The sequence below is a fragment of the Cryptomeria japonica genome, chromosome 3 (assembly GCF_030272615.1).
Source record: "Cryptomeria japonica chromosome 3, Sugi_1.0, whole genome shotgun sequence".
Classification (NCBI taxonomy): Eukaryota; Viridiplantae; Streptophyta; class Pinopsida; order Cupressales; family Cupressaceae; genus Cryptomeria; species Cryptomeria japonica.
The window spans coordinates 190,579,388-190,604,341 of NC_081407.1; positions in this window are offsets into that span (position 1 = coordinate 190,579,388).

A 24,954-nucleotide genomic window follows, 5' to 3' on the forward strand; every position below is an offset into this window, starting at 1 on the left:
GATAGGCAATGAAATTATCCCTCTGGATGGGCACTCAACATCATCATATGCTTTGATTGTTATTCTTCTGGAAGAATCAATATCATTTTCTGTATAACCAAGAGCAATGACCACTCTCAGGGTACAAATGTTAAGACCCACTCCACCAGCTATCAAGACTCGTTGGATTTTGCAATTATGGACAAAGACTTCGAGATGTAAAGGATCATTATGCGGGACCTTATTAGGTGAAATATCATTATCAGAAAAGGTGACATGTTGGGAGACGGCTAAATGTCCAATTCAGGCTTAAAACTAGTCAACATCAATGTCTGTCGAGATAGTGGACTCAATTAAAGCTTTATCTAGGACTGCACGATGCATAGGGGACATTTTCAACAACTCAAGAATTGATATTTGTGCAGGTGTCTTTCCCAGATGATCTAGGAGATTATACTGACTTGTAGGAGTTGATTTGGGAGGAACTGCAGGAGCTCCTTTCAGGACAATTTTGGATCGACGAGTGGTGACTACACAAGAAGGATCTTGTCCCTTTATTCTTATGGTGGAAACATACTCATCTGACGCTCGAAAACAATTGATGATATTGTTGTAACCAGCATTTGCATAATTTTCTATTTGGTTAGAGTTTGAAGAAGATTCTTTACCCTTGTCATGATCAAGCAAAGGAGTTTTGAAAATTGTATGATCAGTGTTAGAGGTCGTGTTGGGCGGGTCTACCTCAATTACTCCTTGATCTAACAAGTCTTGAATCATATGTTTCAATTGAAAACACAATGCGGTTTTATGTCCTTTTGACCAATGGTATTCACAATATGCATTATCATTCCACCAATGCGGCTTTACCAATGGTTCTGCCTTGATATCTGGTAACTTGATAAACTTTGCTTGTATTAATTGTTTCATTACAGACTCAACAGGCTCTCCCAAAGGCATGAACTATCGAGGAGGCCCATCCCTTGATCAAAAAGGTTTTTGTTGCTGGTTTTGTTGCTGACCTTGTTGTTGGTTATATTGTTGAGTTTATTGTTGAGTATGTTGTTGGTATTGCGGCTGTTGAGTAATAGTGCTTGTTGGTGTTTGATTTTGTTCCATAGTTGACATATTAGGAGCACTCAATTTCTTTATTGTGAACAAGGGTTGATTTGCATTCACCGCTCTTGCGTCGACAACTCCATCATTAGTGACATTCTTATTTTTGTACCAAAATCTATTTCTGTCCCCTGAATTGTTTGTGTTGTCACTGTCTTTATTGAGCTTAATGATTCCCTTGGCTACAAGAGCAGTTTCAATGTTCATCCCTTTCTTAATGAGTTTCTCAATGGTACTGGGACTTTTCAATTTGAGTTCATACATCATTTCTGGGACCAAATTTTGAATAAATAAGTTCACTTGTTCTTCTTCAGGTATATCTAGGGAAGAACGCTATACAAGCTTCGCCATCATTGCAAGAAAGTCACTAATGGTTCACCTTGCTTTTGCTTGGTGTTGCATAAATCTAACATGGTCACGTCACTATCAATGTTGAATGCAAAGTGAGATATAAACTTTTGAGCCAATTCCGACCAAGTCTTTATATTCCCTAGCAAATGTGAATACCAATCCATGGCTTGTCCCGTGAGACTCCATGCAAATAAGCGCATTAAATATGTTTCCTCATAACTCACTTCAGTACATGCTATGAAAAATGCTCGAATATGATCTTTTGGATTGCCATTCCCTTTATATTTCTTAAAATTAGGTGCCTCAAAATGCTTAGGGAAGGGAGGCATGTATAAGCTCTTGTCAAATGGATTAGGACATAAATCTTGATTTGTGTACAACTTCTTCATTCCTTTGGTTTCTAATGCGTCGACTTGTCATTGCAACTTCTCAAGCTATTGTGCAAATGCGTTAGGTAGTGAGGATTTTGGAAGTTCATCATTTACTCTAGGGTGTATGCTTTGTTGATACATCCTATTTCCCATTGGCTGTTGATGTTCTGAAATTGCCATCTTTGGTGTCTCCGGCATATAATGTTCTTGGTACACCTCTTGTTGCTATGGTTGTGCCATGCCTTGATATTGACCTTGTTGTCATGCTTCTTGTGGTGGAATCATCGTTTGTAACCTTAGTTGGTATTGCAATTGAGGGTGTTGTTGATATTGCACAGACATCAGTTGCAGTTGCGAAGTATGATAACTTGTTTGTCTTGGCACATGTTGTTGTTGGTGCTGACGAATTGGAATTTGTTGACTTTGTGCCAATTGTTGTTGTCTTGATGTAAATCCCATCATTTGCAAAAAACTTTGTTTGGGAGGTTTTTGTCGTTTCTCCTTAAGATGGAGTATGGCACTTGCATTGACCTATTGTGTTGGTTGTCCAATCCATTATGGTGGTTGCAAGTTTGCATTAACTTGTAATGGTGCAGAAGGTGCTACAACTTGTTGTCAAATGCAATATTGTTTTTGTTGTGCATTATTTGTTTGCGCATTCGATTGTGCCTTTTGTGCATTCCCCAATTGTTGCAACATTTGTTGTTGGTGAAAACCACTATCTGTAGTTCTTTGTGTTGCCATTATTGAAGGATCTATCACAATAGTTTGCATAACAGGTACTTGAGTATTTGGCAAATATATTGAACTTAATGGGACATAGGAACTTTGTTGCATTGTGGAATTGTTTTGGACATTGGTGAGATCAGGCATTCTAGTCGTAAAGCTTTCTTGCATCTTAGATTTTGATCCAATTTTATGCATGCGAGGAACCACTTCTTGTTGAGGGACAGCTGTCAATATTTGTGTGGCCCTCATTTGATCTTGTGTTATAGGTGTTGTATTAAATAACAGATTATTTATTGTTTCAAATGGTGACTTTTGAGGAATAGTCACTGTCAACGCTTTTGAAGCACGTTTATTCATCAAGGTAGGTTGAGTTTTTTGTTGCACATTTTCTTCATTTGGATGTGGAGAGAAACTTAACAACTCACTGCCTTGTTGTTTTTGCACATTGATTTGCTCACTTGAGGAGGTCACATTACTCATCATGTCAAGGTATTTTTGTGGGAACATCTTAAAGGCCTTGTTCAAGAATTTATCCATCTTTTTCATCAACTTTGATCTTTAAGGAACATATCAACATCATCGAAAGCATCAGAATCTAATGAAGAATTTGGTAAAATACTTGGATTTGTTTCTTGTTGAATGCCTTGATCTGAACCAAATCCTTGTGAAAGAGTTTGTTCCTCATACAATGTTTGAGTTTGAATGTCATGTTGCAGGTTTGGTTGATTCCAATCAAAAGGTGCATTTCCTCTTGGTGTTGGTGGAACACTTCCATGTCCTGGTTTCATGGGTACAAACACTGGTTCATATAATGGAGGTGGTCCAAGTTGAACCATTCCATAGGGTGGTAAAGATGTGCTTGACAAACCTTCAATTTGTACTATTTGGCTAGTTTGAAACTGTGAGTTTGATACATTGTCAATAGGTTGATCCGTTGGTTCGCCCATCTTCTTAGATTTTGACCTTGTTTCAACAGGTATGTCACTATGCAAATGCAATATTTTTGGAATTTTTCAAGGATAATGTATGATATGCAACTAAATGCAAACTAAATAGATGAAAATGCAATCTAAGGCAAGAATGCAACCTATGTTTTTGGTTGTTTTTCAAGATTTTGACAAACTTTTTGGAATGCAAATTTAAAAAGAGACCCTTAGGAAATTGAAATGATGTCTAGACCTCAAAGGACAAAAGGACCAAGTGACAAAAGGACAAAATGACAATGTCTCCCCTATATGCTTGGATACTAAGCTAGGTTTGACCAAATGACAATGATGACAAAAAGACAAAAGTTTGATAGGGTCTAGACTTCCTAACAATAACTTTAGGGTTTATCAAAGATTTCCAATTACTCAAGTATGACAAAACCTAGTTTTGACACTGTAGACACCTAAAAATGGTCAACGCTTGTGGAGTCATACTTTAACATTGGCGCATTGCCTTATTTTAGGTTTTTGCGTCGCATTAACATTTCTTCTATGTTGCATACTTGGTCTTTATCATTTGTGAGCATCGAGTCCTTCTACATTCCTCATTTTTATCGCTTTTGAATTAGGGTTTTTTCCTCTTATCAATCTTGTCGTTTTGAGATCGATTTGTCATCAATCCTCATCCTTGTCAATCTCATCAATTTTGCGATCGATTTGTCATCGATCCTTGTCCTCTTCAATCATGTCAATTGGCGCATATCAATTCGGTCTATTTATCAATATTGGTAAATTTATCAACCAATTTCAATTGTTTATCAATCAAATCTTTTATCAATTCAAAATCATGATCGAATTGACATCAAATCAATCTTACATCAAGACCTAATTGTCGTCCTTGCATTTCTAATTTATCTTCTAGGGTTTCATGATTTATTCATTTAACCTTGTTTGTCATTTTCTCTCCATTTTCTCTTTAGGATAAATAATTTATTTATTTATCCTAAGTCTTCTTGTCACAATTAAATATTTATTTAATTGGCTAATTAATTCCCTCTCTTTTTTTGAATTAATTAATGAATGAAAAATTGTTAATTAATTCACCTAATTTTCTAATTTCATCATTTCTAATTTTCTAATTTCCTATTTTCTAATTTGTCAAATTCAATTTCCACCTAATCAATTTCTCTCTAGTCTCTCCCTATTTTTGTGCTTCGGTGGAGCATGAATTTCTCATGCGTCATACTTTTGGCATAGCAAGATGTCATAAGCTTCTAGTCCTCTAACTTTTGCATTGGCAATATGTCATAATTCATGACATAGAAGGTGTCATAACCTTCTTCTTTCCACTCAATTGTGCCATTTTTGAAATCAATTGCCTCTAATATCAATTTCATGCTAATCTGATCTTTTCTCCAATTTGTCTATAAATTAGATGAATTTCTTCAATCAAGACTACTACCTGGTCGAATCAATCACACTTCGAGTATTCTTGCGCTACAATCTTGTCTACTTGCTTTCACATCATGCTTATGCACTAGTAGGTGAGATCCACAACAAAGCTATTTGAAGGAGAAAGAAGGAAAATGGAGCCACATGAAGAAGACATCTGCATTTGGTTTGCTTAGTTTTCAATCTTGCATGTCTTGTTTTCATGTTTTCATTGAGTGTTTTTAGGATTGTTATCACTACAATTGAGTTTTTCGTGATTGAGCTAGTTTAATATCTATTTGCTTTGATGATTTCCACATTTCCTAGCTACATTAATTGGTGAACCCGACATGAACTAACCCCCTAACCATGCTTTTGAGTGCTTTTGAGATGATTTGCAGGTGAAAAACCCAAGAAACAGGGTAATGCAGGCCTTTCTGGGAACTTCTGCACCTGTGTTGCATCATTTTGTGCCTGTATCAAGCATTCTGCACCTGTGTAAGGCCAGAAACAGAGGTAAAAAAGAAGTTTTTCTTACTTGCAAATTGATTTGTTTTGCATTCTGTTTCTGCTTTTTGGTTTTATGGTACTAATTCTTTGTGCAACATCTTGGCATTATGCATGGCAAAGACAAAGATGAAACTACTAACGAGTTTTATGCAGGTTCAATAGTCAAAGATCAAACATATCAAACTTCTAACTTGGCGGTTTTGCAGGTTGCCTTGGACTACATCTAAACTTTGTGTTTGTAATTAATAGTTAGGCACCTAGTATGATTTCTAAATAGGATGGAATGAACGTATGTTTGCTTTGATTGTTGAGTTTGACATTGGAGTAGGAGAGTATGCTCTCATCCTTCTTAGGGTGATCAGAAATCTAGATCTTCGATACCATGCTCATGTTTTTGATTGTGTGTCACCTTTAGAGGGCCTGCCTTCCCGACCATTTGCTTTTGCAAGAAAGTGGCAATCATGAGAAGGGAACGACCCAAAGTGAGTATAGCTAGAATACCTTGGCATTCTAACTCACTATAAATAAATACCAGATGAGTGAAATCTTTGAAGGAAGGGTTACGTGGGAATTGTAGTTACTTGGGAAGTGATGACCCTTGGACTCTTTCTCATATCAGCATCTAAGTAGGGCCTCACGGTCTAAATCGTGCTTCTGCGACTACATTTTGTAGACACCTAAAAATGGTCAATGCTTGCGGAGTCATACTTTAACATTTACACATTGCCTTATTTTAGGGTTATTGCGTCGCATTAACATTTCTCTTATGTCACGCATTTGGTTTTTATCATTTGCGACCATCGAGTCCTTCTTCTGCATTCTTCAGTTGTCTCGTTTTTGAAATTGGTCTTGTCGACAACAATCTTCGGTCATGATTTTGGTCAATTGCATCAATTTGCGTGCTAATTTGTCATCATTTTGGACATCGTCAATCCTAGTTAGGGTTTTGTCCTCTTGTCAATCTTGTCATTTTGTGATCGATTCATCATCGATCCTTGTCTTTGTCAATCTTATCGTTTTGCGATCGATTTGTCATCAATCGTTGTCCTCTTGTCAATCTTATCATTTTGCGATCAATTTGTCATCAATTGTCGTCTTTCTCAATCATGTCAATTTGGATCAATTAGACATTGTTCCTCGTCAATTGGTGCATTTATCAATCAAATCATTTATCACATTGATCATTTATCAATTCAAAATCATGATCGAATTGACAACAAGTCAATCTTACATCAAGACCTAATTGTCGTCCTTGCATTTCTAATTTATCTTCTAGGGTTTTATGATTTATTCATTTAACCTTGTTTGTCATTTTCTCTCCATTTTCTCCCTCTAGGTTAAATAATTTATTTATTTATCCTAGGTCTTCGTGTCACAATTAAATGTTTAATTTAATTGGCTAACTAATTATTCCTCTTTTTGTGAATTAATTAATAAATGACAAATTATTAATTGATTTACCTAATTTCTCCTAACTCCTAATTTTCTAATTTTTCATCAATTTCTAAATTCCCTCTTTGTGAATTAATTAATAAATGAGAAATTATTAATTAATTCACTAAATTCCTAATTTCTTCATTTCTAATTTTCTAATTTTGCCTAATTTTCCTAAATTCCTAATTTCCACCTATTTTCTAATTTGTCAAATTCAATTTCCACCTAATTAATTTTTCTCTAGTTCTCCCTATTTTTGTGCTTCGGTGGAAGCATGAATTTCTCATGCGTCATACTTTTGGCATAGCAAGATGTCATAATATTCTAGTTCTCTAACCTTTGCATTGGCAATATGTTATAATTCATGACATAGAAGGTGTCATAACCTTCTTCTTTCCACTCAATTTTACCATTTTGAAATCAATTGCCTCTAATATTAATTTCATGCTAATCTTGTCTTTTCTCCAATTTATCTATAAATTGGATGAATTTCCTCAATCAAGACTAATCGCTTTGTCAAATCAATCACGCTTTGAGTATTCTTGCGCTACTATCTTGTCTACTTGCTTTCATCTCATGTGTATGCACTTGTAGGTGAGATCCACAAACAAAGCTATTTGAAGAAGAAAGAAGGATAATGGAGCCACATGAAGGAGATATTCAAGTCTGCATTTGGTTTGCTAGTTTCCAATCTTGAATTGATGTCTTGTTTTCATGTCTTTATTGGATGTAATTAGGATTGATCATTGCATTTGAGCTTTTGTGATTGAGCTATGACTAATATTGATTTGCTTTGATGATTTCCAATTTCCTAGCTACATTAATTGGTGAACCCGACGTGAAATGATGTATGAACTCAAATTGAAAAGTCCCAGTACTATAGAGAAACTCATTAAGAAAGGGATGAACATTGAAACTACTCTTGTAGCTAAAGGAATCATTAAGCTTAACAAAGACAGTGACAACACGAACAATTCAGGGGACAGAAATAGATTTTGGTATAAGAACAAGAATGTCACTAATGATGGAGTTGTTGATGCAAGACTGGTGAATGCAAATCAACCCCCATTCACAATCAAGAAATTGAGTGTTCCTAATATGTCAACTATGGAAAAAAATCAAACACCAGTGAGCAATGTTACTCAACAGCCGCAAAACCAATAGTATACTCAACAATACACTCAACAATATAATCAACAACAAGGCCAGCAACAAAACCAACAATGCAAACCTTTCTGATCGAGGGATGGGCCTCCTCGACAATTTACACCATTGGGAGAGCCTATAGAATCAGTAATGAAAAATTAATACAAGCAAAATTTATCAAGCTACCAGATATCAAGGCAGAACCTGTGGTAAAGCCACATTAGTGGAATGATAATGCCTATTGTGAATACCATCAGTCAAAAGGACATAAAACTGCATCATGTTTTCAATTGAAACATCTGATTCAAGACTTGTTGGAGCAAGGAGTAATTGAGGTAGATCCACCCCATGCGACCTCTAACACTGATCATACTATTTTCAAAACCCCTTTGCTTGATCATGACAAGGGTAAAGCATCTTCTTCAAACACTACCCAAACAGTGAATTATGTAAGTCCTGGTTATAATAATGTCATCAATTTTTTTCGCGTGTCAAATGCGTATGTTTCTACCCTAAGAATAAAGGGACAAGATCCTTCTTGCGTAGTCACCACTCGTCGATCCAAAATAGTCCTGAAGGGAGCTCCTACAGTTCCTCCCAAACCAACTCCTACAAGTCAGTATAATCTCTTGGATCATCTAGGAAAGACACCTGCACAAATATCAATCCTTGAGTTGTTGAAAATGTCCCCTATGCATCGTGCAGTCCTAGATAAAGCGTTAATTGAGTCCATTGTCCTAACAAACATTGATGTTGACCAGTTTCAAGCCCGAATTGGACATCTAGCTATTTCCCAAAATGTCACATTTTCTGATAATGATATCTCACCCGATAAGCTCCCTCATAATGATCCTTTACACCTTGAAGTCTTTTTCCATAATTGCAAAATCCGACGAGTCTTGATAGATGGCAGAGTAGGTCTTAATATTTGTACCCTGAGAGTGGTCATTGGCCTTGGTTATACAGAAAATGACATTGATGCTTCCGGAAGAATAACAATCAAAGCATATGATGATGCTGAGCGCCCATCTAAAGGGATAATTACATTACCTATCAGAGTCGGTCCAGTGACAAAAAACACTCTCTTGCAGGTCTTAGACCTTGATCTCCCTTACAATATGATTCTTGGCCATCCATGGATCCATGCAATGAAAGCAGTTCCATCCACCTATCATCAATATTTAAAATATCCTTACAATGGAACTGAGATAACAATTCCAGGAGATCCTAATCCATTTCAATTTTGTACTACCCTAAAGGATTCCCCACAGTAGCAAGTCCTCGTCAATAGAGAGGCTAAATCACATAGTTATGTGGATCTTAATGACTTGTTAGATGCTATCAAAGGAAAATTGAAGATACAAGACCAAGGATGCGGAGAATATTCAATGGATCAAACATTCCTCATCGGGAATTTACCAATATCTCCAAAATCATATGGCAAACCACATTTGTTGCAAAAGGAACCTAAGGTAGTTATTCAATATCAGCCTCCCACTACATTTACAAGATGGGGTGAACTTGACAAAGAAACTTTAGATGATGACGTCATAGATTGGCTTTATAAGGATCCAACTGAGACCCCACCTGTTAGGTTGCCAGTGGAACGATACAGCAAAGGATTTACTATGCTGCAAAAGAAAGGATATGACGGCTGCAATGGCTTAGGCTTGAACAAGAATGGAAGGCTCAAACCTATTATACCCAAGATGCGACTTCCAACTTTAGGGTTAGGTTTTGTACCATTGTGAATTGGATCTTCATCTACCAAAGTGACCATGTGTAGAAAAGGGCATGACTCTGATGATGAAATAACACCTGAGGATACCCAGCCCAAAACTGATTCCAATGAATGGGAGTGGAGTTCTTTTTCTTCTAGCTCCTATGCCCTTGACAATATTTTCCTTGACCCTAATAATTTGCCTATGGAAGACAAACATGAAATAACTCCTCTTCCTAAAACATGTCCTAATGCTTGGATAGAGTCATTCTGGGATCCAAGCTCCGAATTAGATACAAGTAGTTCAGACAGTGATACCACAAATGTTTACATATTTACCATCGTAGTCCTCTCCCTCCTGAAAACTGATGATGACATGCCCCTCATCTATCCCCAACTTATCCAACATGACCAACAAGAACCACTCACATTGGACTATTTTCAAAATGATGAAGCAATTGCAGAATTCCTTGGACTACGGGAAGGCATACCACAAGGTGATCATAAGGTAGGATTTTCTATTGACCTAGATTCCACAACATATTTTGGGGAGTCAACTCCATCTTCTAGTCATCAAAATGAAAAAAGAAAAGAAAAAGTAAAAAATCAAAAGAATGGATCTTTGAGTGAAAACCGTAAGGCACTCTCTGATCATGCAAAAGTAAAAATAAAAGACGTACCTGTGGGTGAAAACCTCTCTAAGGTGCCCAAAGGTGGAAGAGTGGACATACCCCTATCAAGTCAGGATAAATCAACATTGCTTGTGGAAATGACCGAGGAAATCAATTTGGGTACACCTGACAACCCCAAGGTCATTCATTTTGTTGCTTCTCTATCAAAATAGGAAAAGATAGATTTTGTCAATTTCTTTCTTTTGAAGAAGATCAGCTTTGCATGGTCCTATGCAGATATGCCTGGCCTTGATCTAGAACTAGTCCTTCATCACTTGCCATTAAAAGCAAATGCCAAGCCTGTCAAACAGAAACTTAGAAAGATGCATCCCTAGGTGGCTCTTTTGGTCAAGGTAGAACTGAAAAAACTACTAGATGTGGGCTTTATTAGACCCATCGATTATGCAGACTGGATTTCAAATTTGGTACCAGTTAGCAAAGTAACTGGGGGCATCAGAATCTGTACAGATTTTAGGGATCTCAATAAAGCATGCCCTACAGATGAATTTCCACTACCAAATATCGACATCATAGTTGACATGACTGCTGGATATGAGATGCTCTCATTAATGGATGGTTTCTCCAGCTATAACCAAATTCGCATTGCTCTCGAAGATCAACATAAGACTGCATTCACATGTGCTTGGGGTACCTACTGTTGGAATGTGATGCCCTTCGGTCTTAAAAATGCAGGTGTAACATATCAAAGAGCGATGATGACAATTTTTCATGATTTCATGCATACTTTGATGGAGGACTATGTTGATGACTTATTATGCAAATCTGTCACTAGAGATAGTCATCTAGCCATCCCGGGCCCAATCTTTGACCGAATGGAAACTTACAAGCTTAGACTCAATCCAAAGAAGTGTGTCTTTAGTGTCACAGCTAGCAAATTACTAGGGTACATTGTTTCTCATAGAGGCATTGAAGTTGACCCTGCCAAGGTTAAAGCAATAATGGATATGCCTCCTCCTTCTAATCTCCGTCAACTACGCAGTGTGCAAGGAAAGCTCTAGTCAATCCACTACTTCATAGCTCAATTGGCAAACAAATGTCATCCATTCCAGCATTTATTGCATAAAGGAGTCACTTTTAAATGGACTGAGCAATGCCAATCAACATTTCAAGCTCTTAAGGATTATTTGTTGCCGCCACCTATCCTAATGCCTCCTATAGAAAGAAAGCCATTTATATTTTATATTTCTGCAACTGAAATGGCACTAGGAGTTCTCTTGGCCCAACAGAATGAGAACGGTAAAGAATGAGCTATTTATTATATCAGTTGGACACTAGTAGGCTATGAGCTGAATTATTCAACTATTGAACGGGCATGCTTAGTAGTGGTATTTGCGACATAGAAACTCCGACACTATATGTTAAATCACCAAACATTGCTGGTTGCAAAAATTGATCCCCTAAAATACTTGCTTAGCAGAGCAGCTTTGACAGGTCGCCTAGCAAAGTGGGTTATGATTCTCAGTGAATTTGATATTGAGTATATGGAGTGAAAGGCGATAAAAGGACAAGTCATAGAAGATCAACTTGCAGAGGCTCCTATTTATGATGATCATCCCATATTGACCAATTTTCCTAATGAATCAGTCTTTGCTCTCACATTTTCTAATGAGTGGAAGTTATACTTTGATGGGTCCCATACCAAGTTCGGGTCCAGAGCAGGCATCTTATTTGTCACCCCTCAAGGTGATGCTATTCCCAAGTCCTATAGGATAACTTTTCATTGTACCAATAACATTGCCGAGTATGAAGCACTGGTCACAGGACTCCAAGTAGTGGTCCACTGGAACATCACACATTTGCAAGTCTATGGAGATTCTCAATTAGTCATCCAACAAGTGAATGATGACTACAAAACAAAAGATGAAAAGCTTATTCCCTATAAGCATATGGTCGATTTCTTCAAGACAAAATTCATGGCTATCCATTTCAGTCAAGTTCCAAGAATGCAAAACAAGTTAGCAGATGTGATGGCTATGATTTCTTCCATGTTAAATATGCCAAACAATATGGACAAATGTGAGTTTTTGGTCGAACAATTGCTTGTTCCTTCTTTTGACATTCCGACAGCAGATGTGATGTGCGTTCTTGTTGGTCCCAACTCCCAGTGGTACAATGACGTATATCAATATTTGAAATCCCAAACCTTACCACCTAACCTTTCCACTAACCAACACCGAGCCTTCATCCGACATACAGCCAAATATGTCATCATTGCTAACACCCTTTACCATCATTCCTTTGACCATACCCTCCTCAGGTGTTTGGATTCTGACGAAGCACAAATGACTTTACACAAGGTTCACAATGGTATATGTGGGGGCCATTTCAATGGTCTGAGCTTAGCCAAAAAGTTGATTCATGCTGGGTATTATTGGCCCACTCTGGAAAAGGATGTTCACAATTTTGTTAAGAAGTGCTACAAATGCCAGATCCATGGAAACTATATTCATGCACTAGCCCAAGAGCTTCATTCTGTCATATCTCCGTGGCCCTTTTCTCAATGGGGATTGGATCTTATTGGCAAGATTCACCCAACATCTGGAAATGGACACAAGTTCATCATTATAGCCACAGAGTATTTTACAAAATGGATCGAGGCTATCCCCATGACCTATATCACTGGTGTGCAAATTTCAAAATTCCTATTGAATTATATCATCTGCCAATATGGATTTCCCCTTGCAATTGTCACAGATAATGGCCGACCATTCAAGAATAAAGATGTCAAGGAACTCTGTGAAAAGTTTCACATCCAACACTGTTTCTCCAGTCCATACTATCCACAGGGTAATGGTCAAACCGAAGCATCAAATAAAACCATTATCAAAATCCTGAAAAAGGTTGTCAATGACGCTGGTCGAGATTGGCATGTACAGTTGAATCCAACACTATGGGCCTATCGCACTTCTATCCGCACACCTACTGGAGCAACACCTTATTCCTTGGTGTATGGTGCGGAAGCCATTTTACCCTTGGAAGTGGAGATCCCTTCTTTGCATGTTTCCTTGCAACATCTGATTGATGATGAGATGCATAGAGTCTCTCGGTTGCATCAACTTGAGATGTTAGATGAGAAACGTCAGATAGCTCTGCACATTTGCAAGCATATCAGAACCGTCTCCATCGCTCTTATAATAAGAAAGTCAAAGGGTGACACTTCGAAGTGGGAGATCTAATTTTAAAGGAAAACTCTAAGAATACACAGTCTACTGACATCATCAAAGGCAAGTTTGAACCTAATTAGGTTGGGCCTTTCATAGTGATGGCAGCCTATGGCTTGGGGGCATACCAGCTTGCCACCCCAGAAGGTGAACCTTTGTCTGATCCTGTAAATAGCATGCACCTTCACAAGTACTGGGCATAATTTTCTATTAGCACTTCTTCAAGTATGATCCTGAAAAAAATTTAAAAAAAAAATCAAAAAGCAACAAAATACAAAAAAAGTGAAAAAAAACAAAAGAGCAAAAAGAGCAAAAAAGTAAAGAAAAATGATTCGCCCTCTAGTGAAAACCTGGCAAATAGGCGCTTTGGGCAAGTACCATGGTGAAAACTTGGCAATTAGGTGCCATGTGTAACAAGATCATTGCTCCGTCATCTGTCATGACCTCTAGCTATACTTTCTCTCGGTCGATTTATCATGTCTATCTTTGTCTTGACCCAATGTTCTATTCCAGGCCTGTGATTGGTCAACATCATTGTCTGGCATACTCCGGTTTCTTGTACACATGTCTTTCCATTGTGCATTGGGTGCATTCCCCTTGTCATGATCAATCACTGACAAAAAATCCACAAAAAAATTGAAAATGTCCTGAAAAATATCTAAAAATCAAATAATGTCCTGAAAAAAAAAATCCCTAAAAAGTTAAATAAAGTCTTGAAAAAAAAAAATGAACAAAACAAAAAAAAAAAATTGCAATAAATGATCCCTCTATGCATAGACAGATCACTGAGTATGCATCCAACAACAATTAATCACAATGTTGTGCTTTAATGCAATCATGCATTAACAGATGAACTTTTCAATCAACCCAGACATTCAAACTGATCAAAATTGTCATATCAATCAACCTCAAAATCATTTGTCCTTGTCTCTACTATCATGGGTCTTATATAGGGTTTGGTATACTCGAAACCAGACTATGTCCTATCTTAGGCGGGGTACCGCATGTCCTGAAACCAGATAGCATGATCGTCCTATCAACACTTTCAACTTTTGACAAAGAAGATCAAGATGTTTGTTTGATTTGTTGGAATTTGTGCATCTTATCTTTTTACTAATTTATTTTTGGCTTTGATCATGTTCCTATGTTGCTCGATGATGTCACTAAGTGATTTAGAGTGACCGGGATGGTTCATGGTCCTTTTCTTTTTGGTTGTGATTGCTATTTGTCTGCAATGTGTCTGTCTTTTGCAAAAAGGGTTGCATTTCAGCTCTGGCCTTCAATGCCATGATGCTACACATCCATTTTTCTATATTAAAATAAAGGTTCTCACCTACAAAGTGCATTATTGAAAGCAAGTTTTTCTTCATCTCTAACTGTCCTCTGTTTCAGTTCTTCTTACTAACATTTCTTTCGTTAGTTCGGATAGTCAGTTCGGTCTATTGCTTTGATTTCCCCAAACACATGCTACATCCTGCATCCGTTCAATTAGTACATTTGCATTATATCAAACATCACATCGAGCATCGTATCAAGCATTTTATCCATTTCATATTATCAATGCATTAAAAACACATAAAAAATACATCCATAAATGTTCCACAATGGTACATAAACAGTGCATAAGTCATCCATACATGGAAAATATCATCAGTCATAACACATTGCATCCCATCATATCATATGTCACATTAATATCGGAGTACAAAATTGGACTGTCTGTCCTAAGTATGGCCTGCAGGCTGACTACAAAATGTCAAATTACATAATGTCCACTATCCGTCATATGAAGCATGTGCCTCTGTCACTAGGTGCTCCCTCTGTCCTCCTCATTCCTGCCATGTCTCACGGATGATGTCCCTCCTAGTCTTGGCTGTGGTGGTCTCATAGGTCCACTCACCCCCATGCTGCTCAATGACCTCCGAGAGCGTGCTCTGCTCTCTGTCCTCGATTGTGCCCGATATGATGCCGTTGTCTGCTCTGGTGGAATTGCACTCTCATATAGTGTCCTCCAATGGCATATCTCCTCTCCGGTCTCTACCAGCATCTGTGCCATCTCCCATGCATTAGCATCCCTAATCGACCCAATATACTCAGTGACTCTCTATTCTTCTCATTGTGCCTAAGCTATTGTTGTATCTCAAGCCGCTGTAAGTCTAGCTATCTTCACTCTAAACTGCTCATGCTCTATCCTCAAGATGGCATTTTGTCTCTCTAAAGTTGCAATGTGATCATGCTAACTCGCTATGGTAGCCCTGCACATCTCCATCTCCTCTATGCTAGCTATCTCTGGCTCTATGGGTATATCTTGCAATGCCTCTTGCTCGCTTGAGTCTGGCTCATCCTCATCATCCTCCTCATCCTCCTCACCACCCTCATCCTCCTCATCCTCCTCATCTCCCTCCTCCTCTCCTGTGAGTGGGAAGTCCTCCTATCTCCTCGGTACTGGAATGTCCGGATCTGTCAATGGCACTGCCCGTCATCATGGAAACCATCGCTCATACTCCTCTATCATCCCGGCATCCTCCACATCTAATCTCCAATCCCACTATCTCTACTGTAGCTGTGTGAAGTCAGCATATGCTATGTGTGGCTAAATCATACTCCCCCACTGACTCGTCTCTCTGTGAGATCGGGCAAAGTGTGCAGTCCTCGTAGGTACATCCTGCCTCTCTCCAAACTGTCATCTGACTCTCTCTGGCAGGTACATCTCAATCACTCTCTGGTGATTCATTGGTCGCCCAATCAGGTACCTCTCCTGTCTACAATACGATAGCTCATCACTATCATCTGACCATCCAGGGCAATCATGATATGGCCTCCATGTGAACTCTCTTATTCTATCTAGCTCGTGTCACCAATACAATATGTATCCAAAAGGACCCTGTCTCAGTGCTCCCCCATAGCAGTACACATATGGTTGGTGTGGTAATACTTGTCTCTCTGCAATTGGTCAACATATGGCTATGTGCTCAAATGCCCATACCTGTAACAGTGTGACTCCACAGCTCAAAGTCTGAACTCCCTGATATGCTATCTGATGCAACTAAAAATACAACATAGCTAGTACACATGGTCCCCATGCATACACCATACCCTCTATTGCCATCCGCTCTAGCACTCTTCCCCATCCAATAGGGAATCCATGTCCTCATTTGTCCCCTGCTAGTAGGCATGCTATCACCACGACTATCACCACATATCACCGATCATACTCTGATGCCATGGTCTCCCAGCCAATCTCCCTCTCTACGATATCTAGATCATCTATGTTGCACTCAAATAATCTGCACAACGCATCTCTCCCTGTCACTAGGTTGTACTCTACCATCTCTCCATGAATTAGAATGCGGAGGATGCGCCATACGTCCTCCAGTGTCACAGTCACCTCTCCAGTCGCCAGATGGAATGAGGAGGTCTCTGAATGCCATCGCTCTGCTAATGCGGTAAGCAGTCCTGTGTTCGCCCTAATCTCAAGCATGAATGTGATATAGTATATTCCAAGTCTTGCTAATGTATCTCTATCCATGCTCCTGAGTCTATGTCGTAACATGAAGCAGTCAAGTCGGTTCTCTCGCGTGATCAATGGATACTGTCGACTCTGCATCACAATTGGGGCATATTTTGTCATTTTTAGGGTTTGCTCCTATGGGTTGCATTTCCTCATTTCATGTCTACATCAGGGTGTTTTTCATCTATTCTGACCTATCCTACCCTTATCCCCCCTTTCCGGATCATTTGCATGTTGTTTTTTACCAAACTTAGGGTTTACACTGCACAATTGCATCTGTGTGACAAGTCCTGCGCTTGTGTCACATAACTTGCGCCTGTGTCCCCCTACACAAGTGCAGGATTCGCCCTACACAAGCGCATAAGTCACTTTCTACATTTTCTGTGGGCCCCGCAATGTCCCACAAGCTAGTCAAATTCATCAAATTGAAAACATGGGTTTTTGAGATACATACCGCTGCTCCCACATCGTCCGATCGTGTGTACGTGCATACACGTTCTCCGAGGTGATTTGCCCTTGGAATGTTCACCATCTCTCTACAAGTGTTCTTTTCTAGAGCAACAAATCCTCCTCTTTGGCTAGTGCAAATGAGCAATTTTCACTCTCTTTGTCTCATTTATAGATCTTTGTCAGTGCATAGATGGACGTGCACTCTCTCCATCTCATGTTAGTCGTGGTCTTTTGCACCTTCAATTGCTTGTCCTTCATGCATCTGGTCTCTGATTGTCAGTTTGTTTGTTCCTATCATGTTCTATCATTCTTATTGATCAATTGGCCTCTTTTCTGGATGTTTCCGGCCAATTCCTCGAGGGGGCATGCATATGTCATTATTATTGTCTGGGGCATTTTCATTATTGTTCTTTGAAACAACGCTTGAAATCACATTGTCTCAAAGAGGGGCAAAATGTGGATACCTAAAAATGGTCAACGCTTATGGAGTCATACTTTAACATTTACGCATTGCCTTATTTTAGGGTTTTTGCATCACATTAACATTTCTCCTATGTCACACATTTGGTTTTTATCATTTGTGAACATCGAGTCCTTCTTCTTCATTCTTTAGTTGTCTCATTTTTTAAATTGGTATTGTCGACAACAATCTTCGGTCATGATTTTGGTCAATTGCATCAATGTGTGTGCTAATTTGTCATCATTTTGGACATCATCAATCCTAGTTAGGGTTTTGTCCTCTTGTCAGTCTCATCATTTTGTGATCGATTTGTCATCGATCCTTGTCTTTGTCAATCTTATCGTTTTGCGATCGATTTGTCATCAATCGTTGTCCTCTTGTCAATCTTATCATTTTGCGATCGATTTGTCATCGATCGTCGTCTTTCTCAATCATGTCAATTTGGATCAATTAGACATTGTTCCTCGTCAATTGGTGCATTTATCAATCAAATCATTTATCACATTGATCATTTATCAATTCAAAATCATGATCGAATCGACATCAAGTCAATCTTACATCAAGACCTAATTGTCGTCCTTGCATTTCTAATTTATCTTCTAGGGTTTTATGATTTATTCATTTAACCTTGTTTGTCATTTTCTCTCCATTTTCTCCCTCTAGGTTAAATAATTTATTTATTTATCCTAGGTCTTTGTGTCACAATTAAATGTTTAATTTAATTGGCTAACTAATTATTCCTCTTTTTGTGAATTAATTAATAAATGACAAATTATTAATTGAGTTACCTAGTTTCTCCTAACTCCTAATTTCCTAATTTTTCATCAATTTCTAAATTCCCTCTTTGTGAATTAATTAATAAATGAGAAATTATTAATTAATTCACTAAATTCCTAATTTCTTCATTTCTAATTTTGCCTAATTTTCCTAAATTCCTAATTTCCACCTATTTTCTAATTTGTCAAATTCAATTTCCACCTAATTAATTTTTCTCTAGTTCTCCCTATTTTTGTGCTTCGGTGGAAGCATGAATTTCTCATGCGTCATACTTTTGGCATAGCAAGATGTCATAATATTCTAGTTCTCTAACCTTTGCATTGGCAATATGTCATAATTCATGACATAGAAGGTGTCATAACCTTCTTCTTTCCACTCAATTTTACTATTTTGAAATCAATTGCCTCTAATATTAATTTCATGTTAATCTTGTCTTTTCTCCAATTTATCTATAAATTGGATGAATTTCCTCAATCAAGACTAATCACTTTGTCAAATCAATCACGCTTCGAGTATGCTTGCGCTACTATCTTGTCTACTTGCTTTCATCTCATGTGTATGCACTTGTAGGTGAGATCCACAAACAAAGCTATTTGAAGAAGAAAGAAGGACAATGGAGCCACATGAAGGAGATATTCAAGTCTGCATTTGGTTTGCTAGTTTCCAATCTTGAATTGATGTCTTGTTTTCATGTCTTTATTGGATGTAATTAGGATTGATCATTGCATTTGAGCTTTTGTGATTGAGCTATGACTAATATTGATTTGCTTTGATGATTTCCTATTTCCTAGCTACACATTTGTTTGGTATCTTGGTGGGCTTAATGTCTCAATCACGCTTGCATGACACCAAGGAGTAACGCGTAACAGAAATCTTTACTAAACACCTTGTATTTAGAGGCCAAAAATCCTTGTAGTTGCTTGAGAAGGACAAGTTCGGATACTTGGAAGAGATACTAAGTTCTCCATGGGGAGATTTCCATACGGACAAATGCTTGGCTGCCCTGAGAAGTGAGTGCCGTGGAGGGGAGCCCGTGGGGTCAAGCATCTATGTATTCTCCTTGAATCCCATAATGAGTCTACCTCTCAAGTACCTAATGTCCTTGCCTACCATAAGAAATGTGTGAATGAGCATGATTGTCTTGAGTGTAAGTTAAAATATCTTGTCTTCTTTGCTTGTGAAAAGTTGAGTTGTGTCTCATTTCAAAAACAAGATAAATTGATTCAAAACAAAGTTAAACACAAGAGTATCTCATCCAACAAAGTTCAAAACACCTTCAAACAGGATTGTCAAACATTTTTCAAAATCTTGTCTCAACATTCATGTCACTTAGATTTAGGTCCTCCATTGTCCATACTTAGGGCTTAGAGCATCATTCTTGCATTCCACTTGGTTCATTTCATTTAGGTGTCCATTTGCATGTCCTTATTAGGTTCTCATTTAGGTGTCCATTTTCATGTCATTATTAGGTCCTCATTTAGGTGTCGTATTGCATGTCCAACCTTAGGTTCATCCTAGGTTTGCATTTTGCAAATTCATTGTCAAGTACCAAGATTAGGTTTCACCTAGGTCATACTCTTTTGCATATCAATAAGGGTCATCCATTTTGCATATGTCCTCTTGCATTAGAGTAATACCATTGTCATACATTTGCATTTTCATACCCTAGGTCTCTTCATTAAGCTTAGGTCATTATCATATCATATTAGGGTCATTTGCATAGTAATTGTCCCTTTGCATATAGTGTCAAAACTAGGTTTTGTCATACTTGAGTAATCCAAATCTTTGATAAACCCTAAGTCATTGTTAGGAAGTCTAGACCTTATCAAACCTTTTCTCTTTTTGTCATCAATATCATTTGGTCAAACCTAGCTTAGTATCCAAGCATATAGGGGAGACATTGTCATTTTGTCCTTTTGTCACTTGGTCCTTTTGTCCTTTGAGGTCTAGACATCATTTCAATTTCCTAAGGGTCTCATTTTTTAGAATTGCATTCATGAGTTTGTCAAAATCTTGAAAAACAACAAAAACATTAAGTTGCATTGTCATCATTTAGGTTGCATTTGTCAATCCCATTAGTTGCATTGCATAGTGACATGTTTGTTGAAATGAGATCTCAACCTTCTTACGAAGCCATGTCATCACAATTGAGCAATCAATCATGTCAATCCAATCTCTACATGTCTCAGAACTTGAATCAAACTTATCATGATGATGTAAATGTCCAAATACAAAAACTAGAGGAGAAACTAGCTCAAGAAGAGGAGATATTGGAACAAAGAGTGAAAAACATTGAGAAGAATAGATCACAAATGTCCAAAATGTTTCAAAAATTTCCAGGTCGAAATCCAAAGATTGAGCCAATTGATGTAAGATATCTTATTGAACAATCAGACATACCATCTCTCATCTCACAAATAGAGATGATGAAACAATTTCAAGAAAAGAGACAACAACAATTTCAACATTATGTGCCTCCACAACAAGAACAAGGTGTTTACTATCAATCAGATTTTCAACCAATACAACCAATGGTTCAACCATTTGTTCAACATATACAACCAATGGTCCAATTTCAACAATATGTCCAACTAGCTATACAATGTCCAGAAATGGTTCAACCAATGGTGGAATATCAACAAGTTCAATCAACATATCAATGTCAACAACCACAACAAAACATTCAAAAACAAAGCTTGCAACATGCACCAAGCCAAATTTTGAACATGTCAAACCAATTTGATCAACATCTAGTTTGAAATCAAAACATGACATCAAACCAAGACCAAATTCTTGCCAAACAAGTTCAAATTCCAGATACAACCATGTCAAAACCTCGAAAGAAAGGTGGCTTTATTGCAAGGTTCTTAAGGAACCTACCAAGTGAGTTCTTTGAGGAAGATCAAAATAATACACTTATGTCTAGCAATGCCTCATCCCCCCACAAACAAATTGACTCTCCAGTGGCATCTATCCCTACACCTTTAGAAGTTTCACAAGAACCTTCCATATTGTCCTCATCAAACAATATACCTAAGGATGAAATTATCCAAGGGCTATCCATAGTTGATTGCCAAGATAATCCAATTCATGATGCACATCCTTGTCATGTTTCAAAAATACAAGACCCAATGCCACCATGCACTTTATTGCCATTACCTGTTTTAGAGGACCCCATTCAAAGTCCCTCTTCCTCATGTTCAAGCATTGATTCCTTGCCAGAATCCATCACAAATGTTCAAAGTGCATTTCCTTCAAGCCAAAGCATTAATCCCTTGTCAGAATCCCCCATGCATATCCAAAGTCCAACCTCATGTCAAGAGGATAATTTAGAGCATGAAGAAATGAGTCCTACAAAAAATCAAGATCAAGATCCTGAAACCTTATCAGCCCTTCCAATTGTTGACTAGGACCCCATGTTCCCAGACACTCATGATGATTCCCCTATTATTGTCCATCCTATCCAAAGTCCTATTGATACTCCATTCCCCGAGCAAGGTCAAGATATCCCAGTCCATCCAATCCCAAACAATCCCATTCCATTTCATGAAAAAAATGTCCTTTCAAATCCCATTGACATTCCAGATATCCCTTCCATCCTTTCCGATGATCCCATTAAACCTCAAGAGAAAAGCAACTTTAAAGAGGATTCCAATGATCTTCCTCCTTGTCAAGATCAAATTATTCCTTTAAATCCTTCACAAGATCCTTTTTTTCCTCCATCTCCTTGTCCTAATGCTCCATATACACTCCAAGATCGCATTTCTTTTGATGATCCCATTATTTCTCCCATTCCATCTCTTGAAGAGCCTGTCATTGAACCATGTCCACTACATAATCCTAGTCCCTCTCATGATCCTAATCCCTCTCATGATTCTAACGTGTCAGTGCAAGATGTTCATGAACCCTCGACATGCATAATGGGTTCTTCCACTTTGGTGCAATCCGATCCACTTCAAGATCTCATTATTTCTCTCATATCATATCCACCTCATAATGGACTCGCGTCTTCTTCCCAAAGAAAAGAGTATCCTACAAGTCAAGATATTCATAAAGGCAAAGGAGTAGATCTCCATAAGCAAGAATCTCTCCATATCAAAGAAGATCTTAAGGGTCATGTCTACACAACTCACTCTCAAGACGTGGGTACCCCTACTAAATCCAACATCCCTTCAAAATCAAAACATATCCCTTCCCCATCATCCCTTCCATCCATCTTAGGTCCTTATATTCCTTCATTCTCTATGCAAGGTCAGAAAAGGCATACATCCTTGAGTAAATTTCATCCATCCAAAAGAAGTCCATTTCATTCATATCCATCCATGCATTCCTTTCCCCCTCCAAGGAATTTGGACGCCAAGTATAAAAGTCATAAGCCTAGAAATCCACATGTATTCAAGGATCAACATGTCCAATCTAATCAACATGTCAAAGCAAAGAAAAATATGAGCCAAAAAGAAAAGGAAAAATCCAAAAGGTCACAAAGGCCCATTGCTAAAAAACAAAAGTCAAAATATATATGGGTTCCTAAATCCCTTATGCAAGCAATGCACTCCAAGGAACCACAAAAGCATGAAAAAACAAAAACCATGTCGATCCCTAAGCGGCTCCTTGAAGCACAAAAGCCTAAAGAAACATCCAACTTGGCATCTAAAATTGCTATTCATCCATCCAAACCTTCCAAGTCTATTCCTCCACCACCTTCTTCATCCGTTTTGGGCCCTTGTGTCCCAAAATCCATAGCCTTTCCTTCATCAAAATCTCAATATCCAAAATACATCTTTCCTCCATCAGTCCATCACCCCTCAAGGTGTGTGCCAATGTTGATCTTGCCTTCATTTCCATCCACTCAAGCCCAATTCTTCCAATACCCCATCCATTATCCAATGCATATTTTCCATCCTTTGATCCCTTTGATCCCATCCTTTGCATAAATCCTTGCCTTAGTTTCATCTTATTTTCCATGTCCTTATTTGACCAACATCTTTGAGCATACTTTTAAAGGTCATGGTCCATTTTTTTCAAGGCTACTATCCAAAAAAAAAAAGATGCTTGAGTCCTTCTTCCATCCTCTATCATGTGTCCATCTTCTATTGAAAAAGTCAAAATACAAAAAAAGAAAAAAGAAAAAAAGAAAAAAAAAAATTTAAGCAAAAATAATTCATCCACTGGTGAAAACCTGACAAACAGGTGCCTTGGGCAAGTACCGTGATGAAAACCTGGCAAACAGGCATCATGCATAATTTATGAACTTCTTACACACTGTACTTGGGGGCAAGTTTTATCCTATCATATCCTTTTGTCCTTCATTGTTCCATTATCCTATCGAACCCCTGTCATTACCCTTCATATCCTATTGTCCCTCATGTCCAGTTTCCCTTTCCACCCTTTGATCTTGACAAGGCTGACGATCTTCATGAACATCATGCATCTTGTTTGTGGGTTTTAGTCTATCATAGCTTTTGGTCATTTATCCATTTTCTTATTATAACTTTTCATCCATATTCCCTAGCTTATTGCAAATTTCTGCCACTATCACTTAGCCTACCCCGACCTTCAGTCCATGTCCCTTATCCATTCTTGGTCTTGCTTATCCTATCCATATCTTATCACTATCCATACACTCTTTTTCATTCCTTGATCTTGATCTGACATAAGGACACAAAATTTAAACACATAGTTTCAAAAACCTCTTGACATGTCCCTCATGCCATGTCACTGCTTTACATTGTCATATCCAGTCTCTTGTCCCATCATGCAATAGCCCTTGAAAATTGCATCTGGGTTGTCTCCATAATAAAAGGCCTTTGTCTTCCCTCTATCCACCAACATTTTAGAAAGCCTATTTATTCACCTGTCATATTCCTTGCCTTGCTAGACACTGGGGGCAAAAATTAGAAAAAATCATAAAAATTGAAAAATGTCCTAAAATAAATCCAAAAAAATTGAAAAATGTCCTGAAATATATCCAAAAAAAATTGAAAAATGTACTGAAATAAATCCAAAAAAAATTGAAAAAATGTCCTGAAAAAAAATCCCTAAAAGTCAAATAAAGTCCTGAAAAAATGAACACAAAAAAAATTGTAAAAACTCGAAAAGCAAAACAAAAACAAAAACATATCCCCTTTGTGCATAGACAGATCACTAAGCATCCCTCCAATGACATGCAATCACACATTGTGCTTTAATGGAA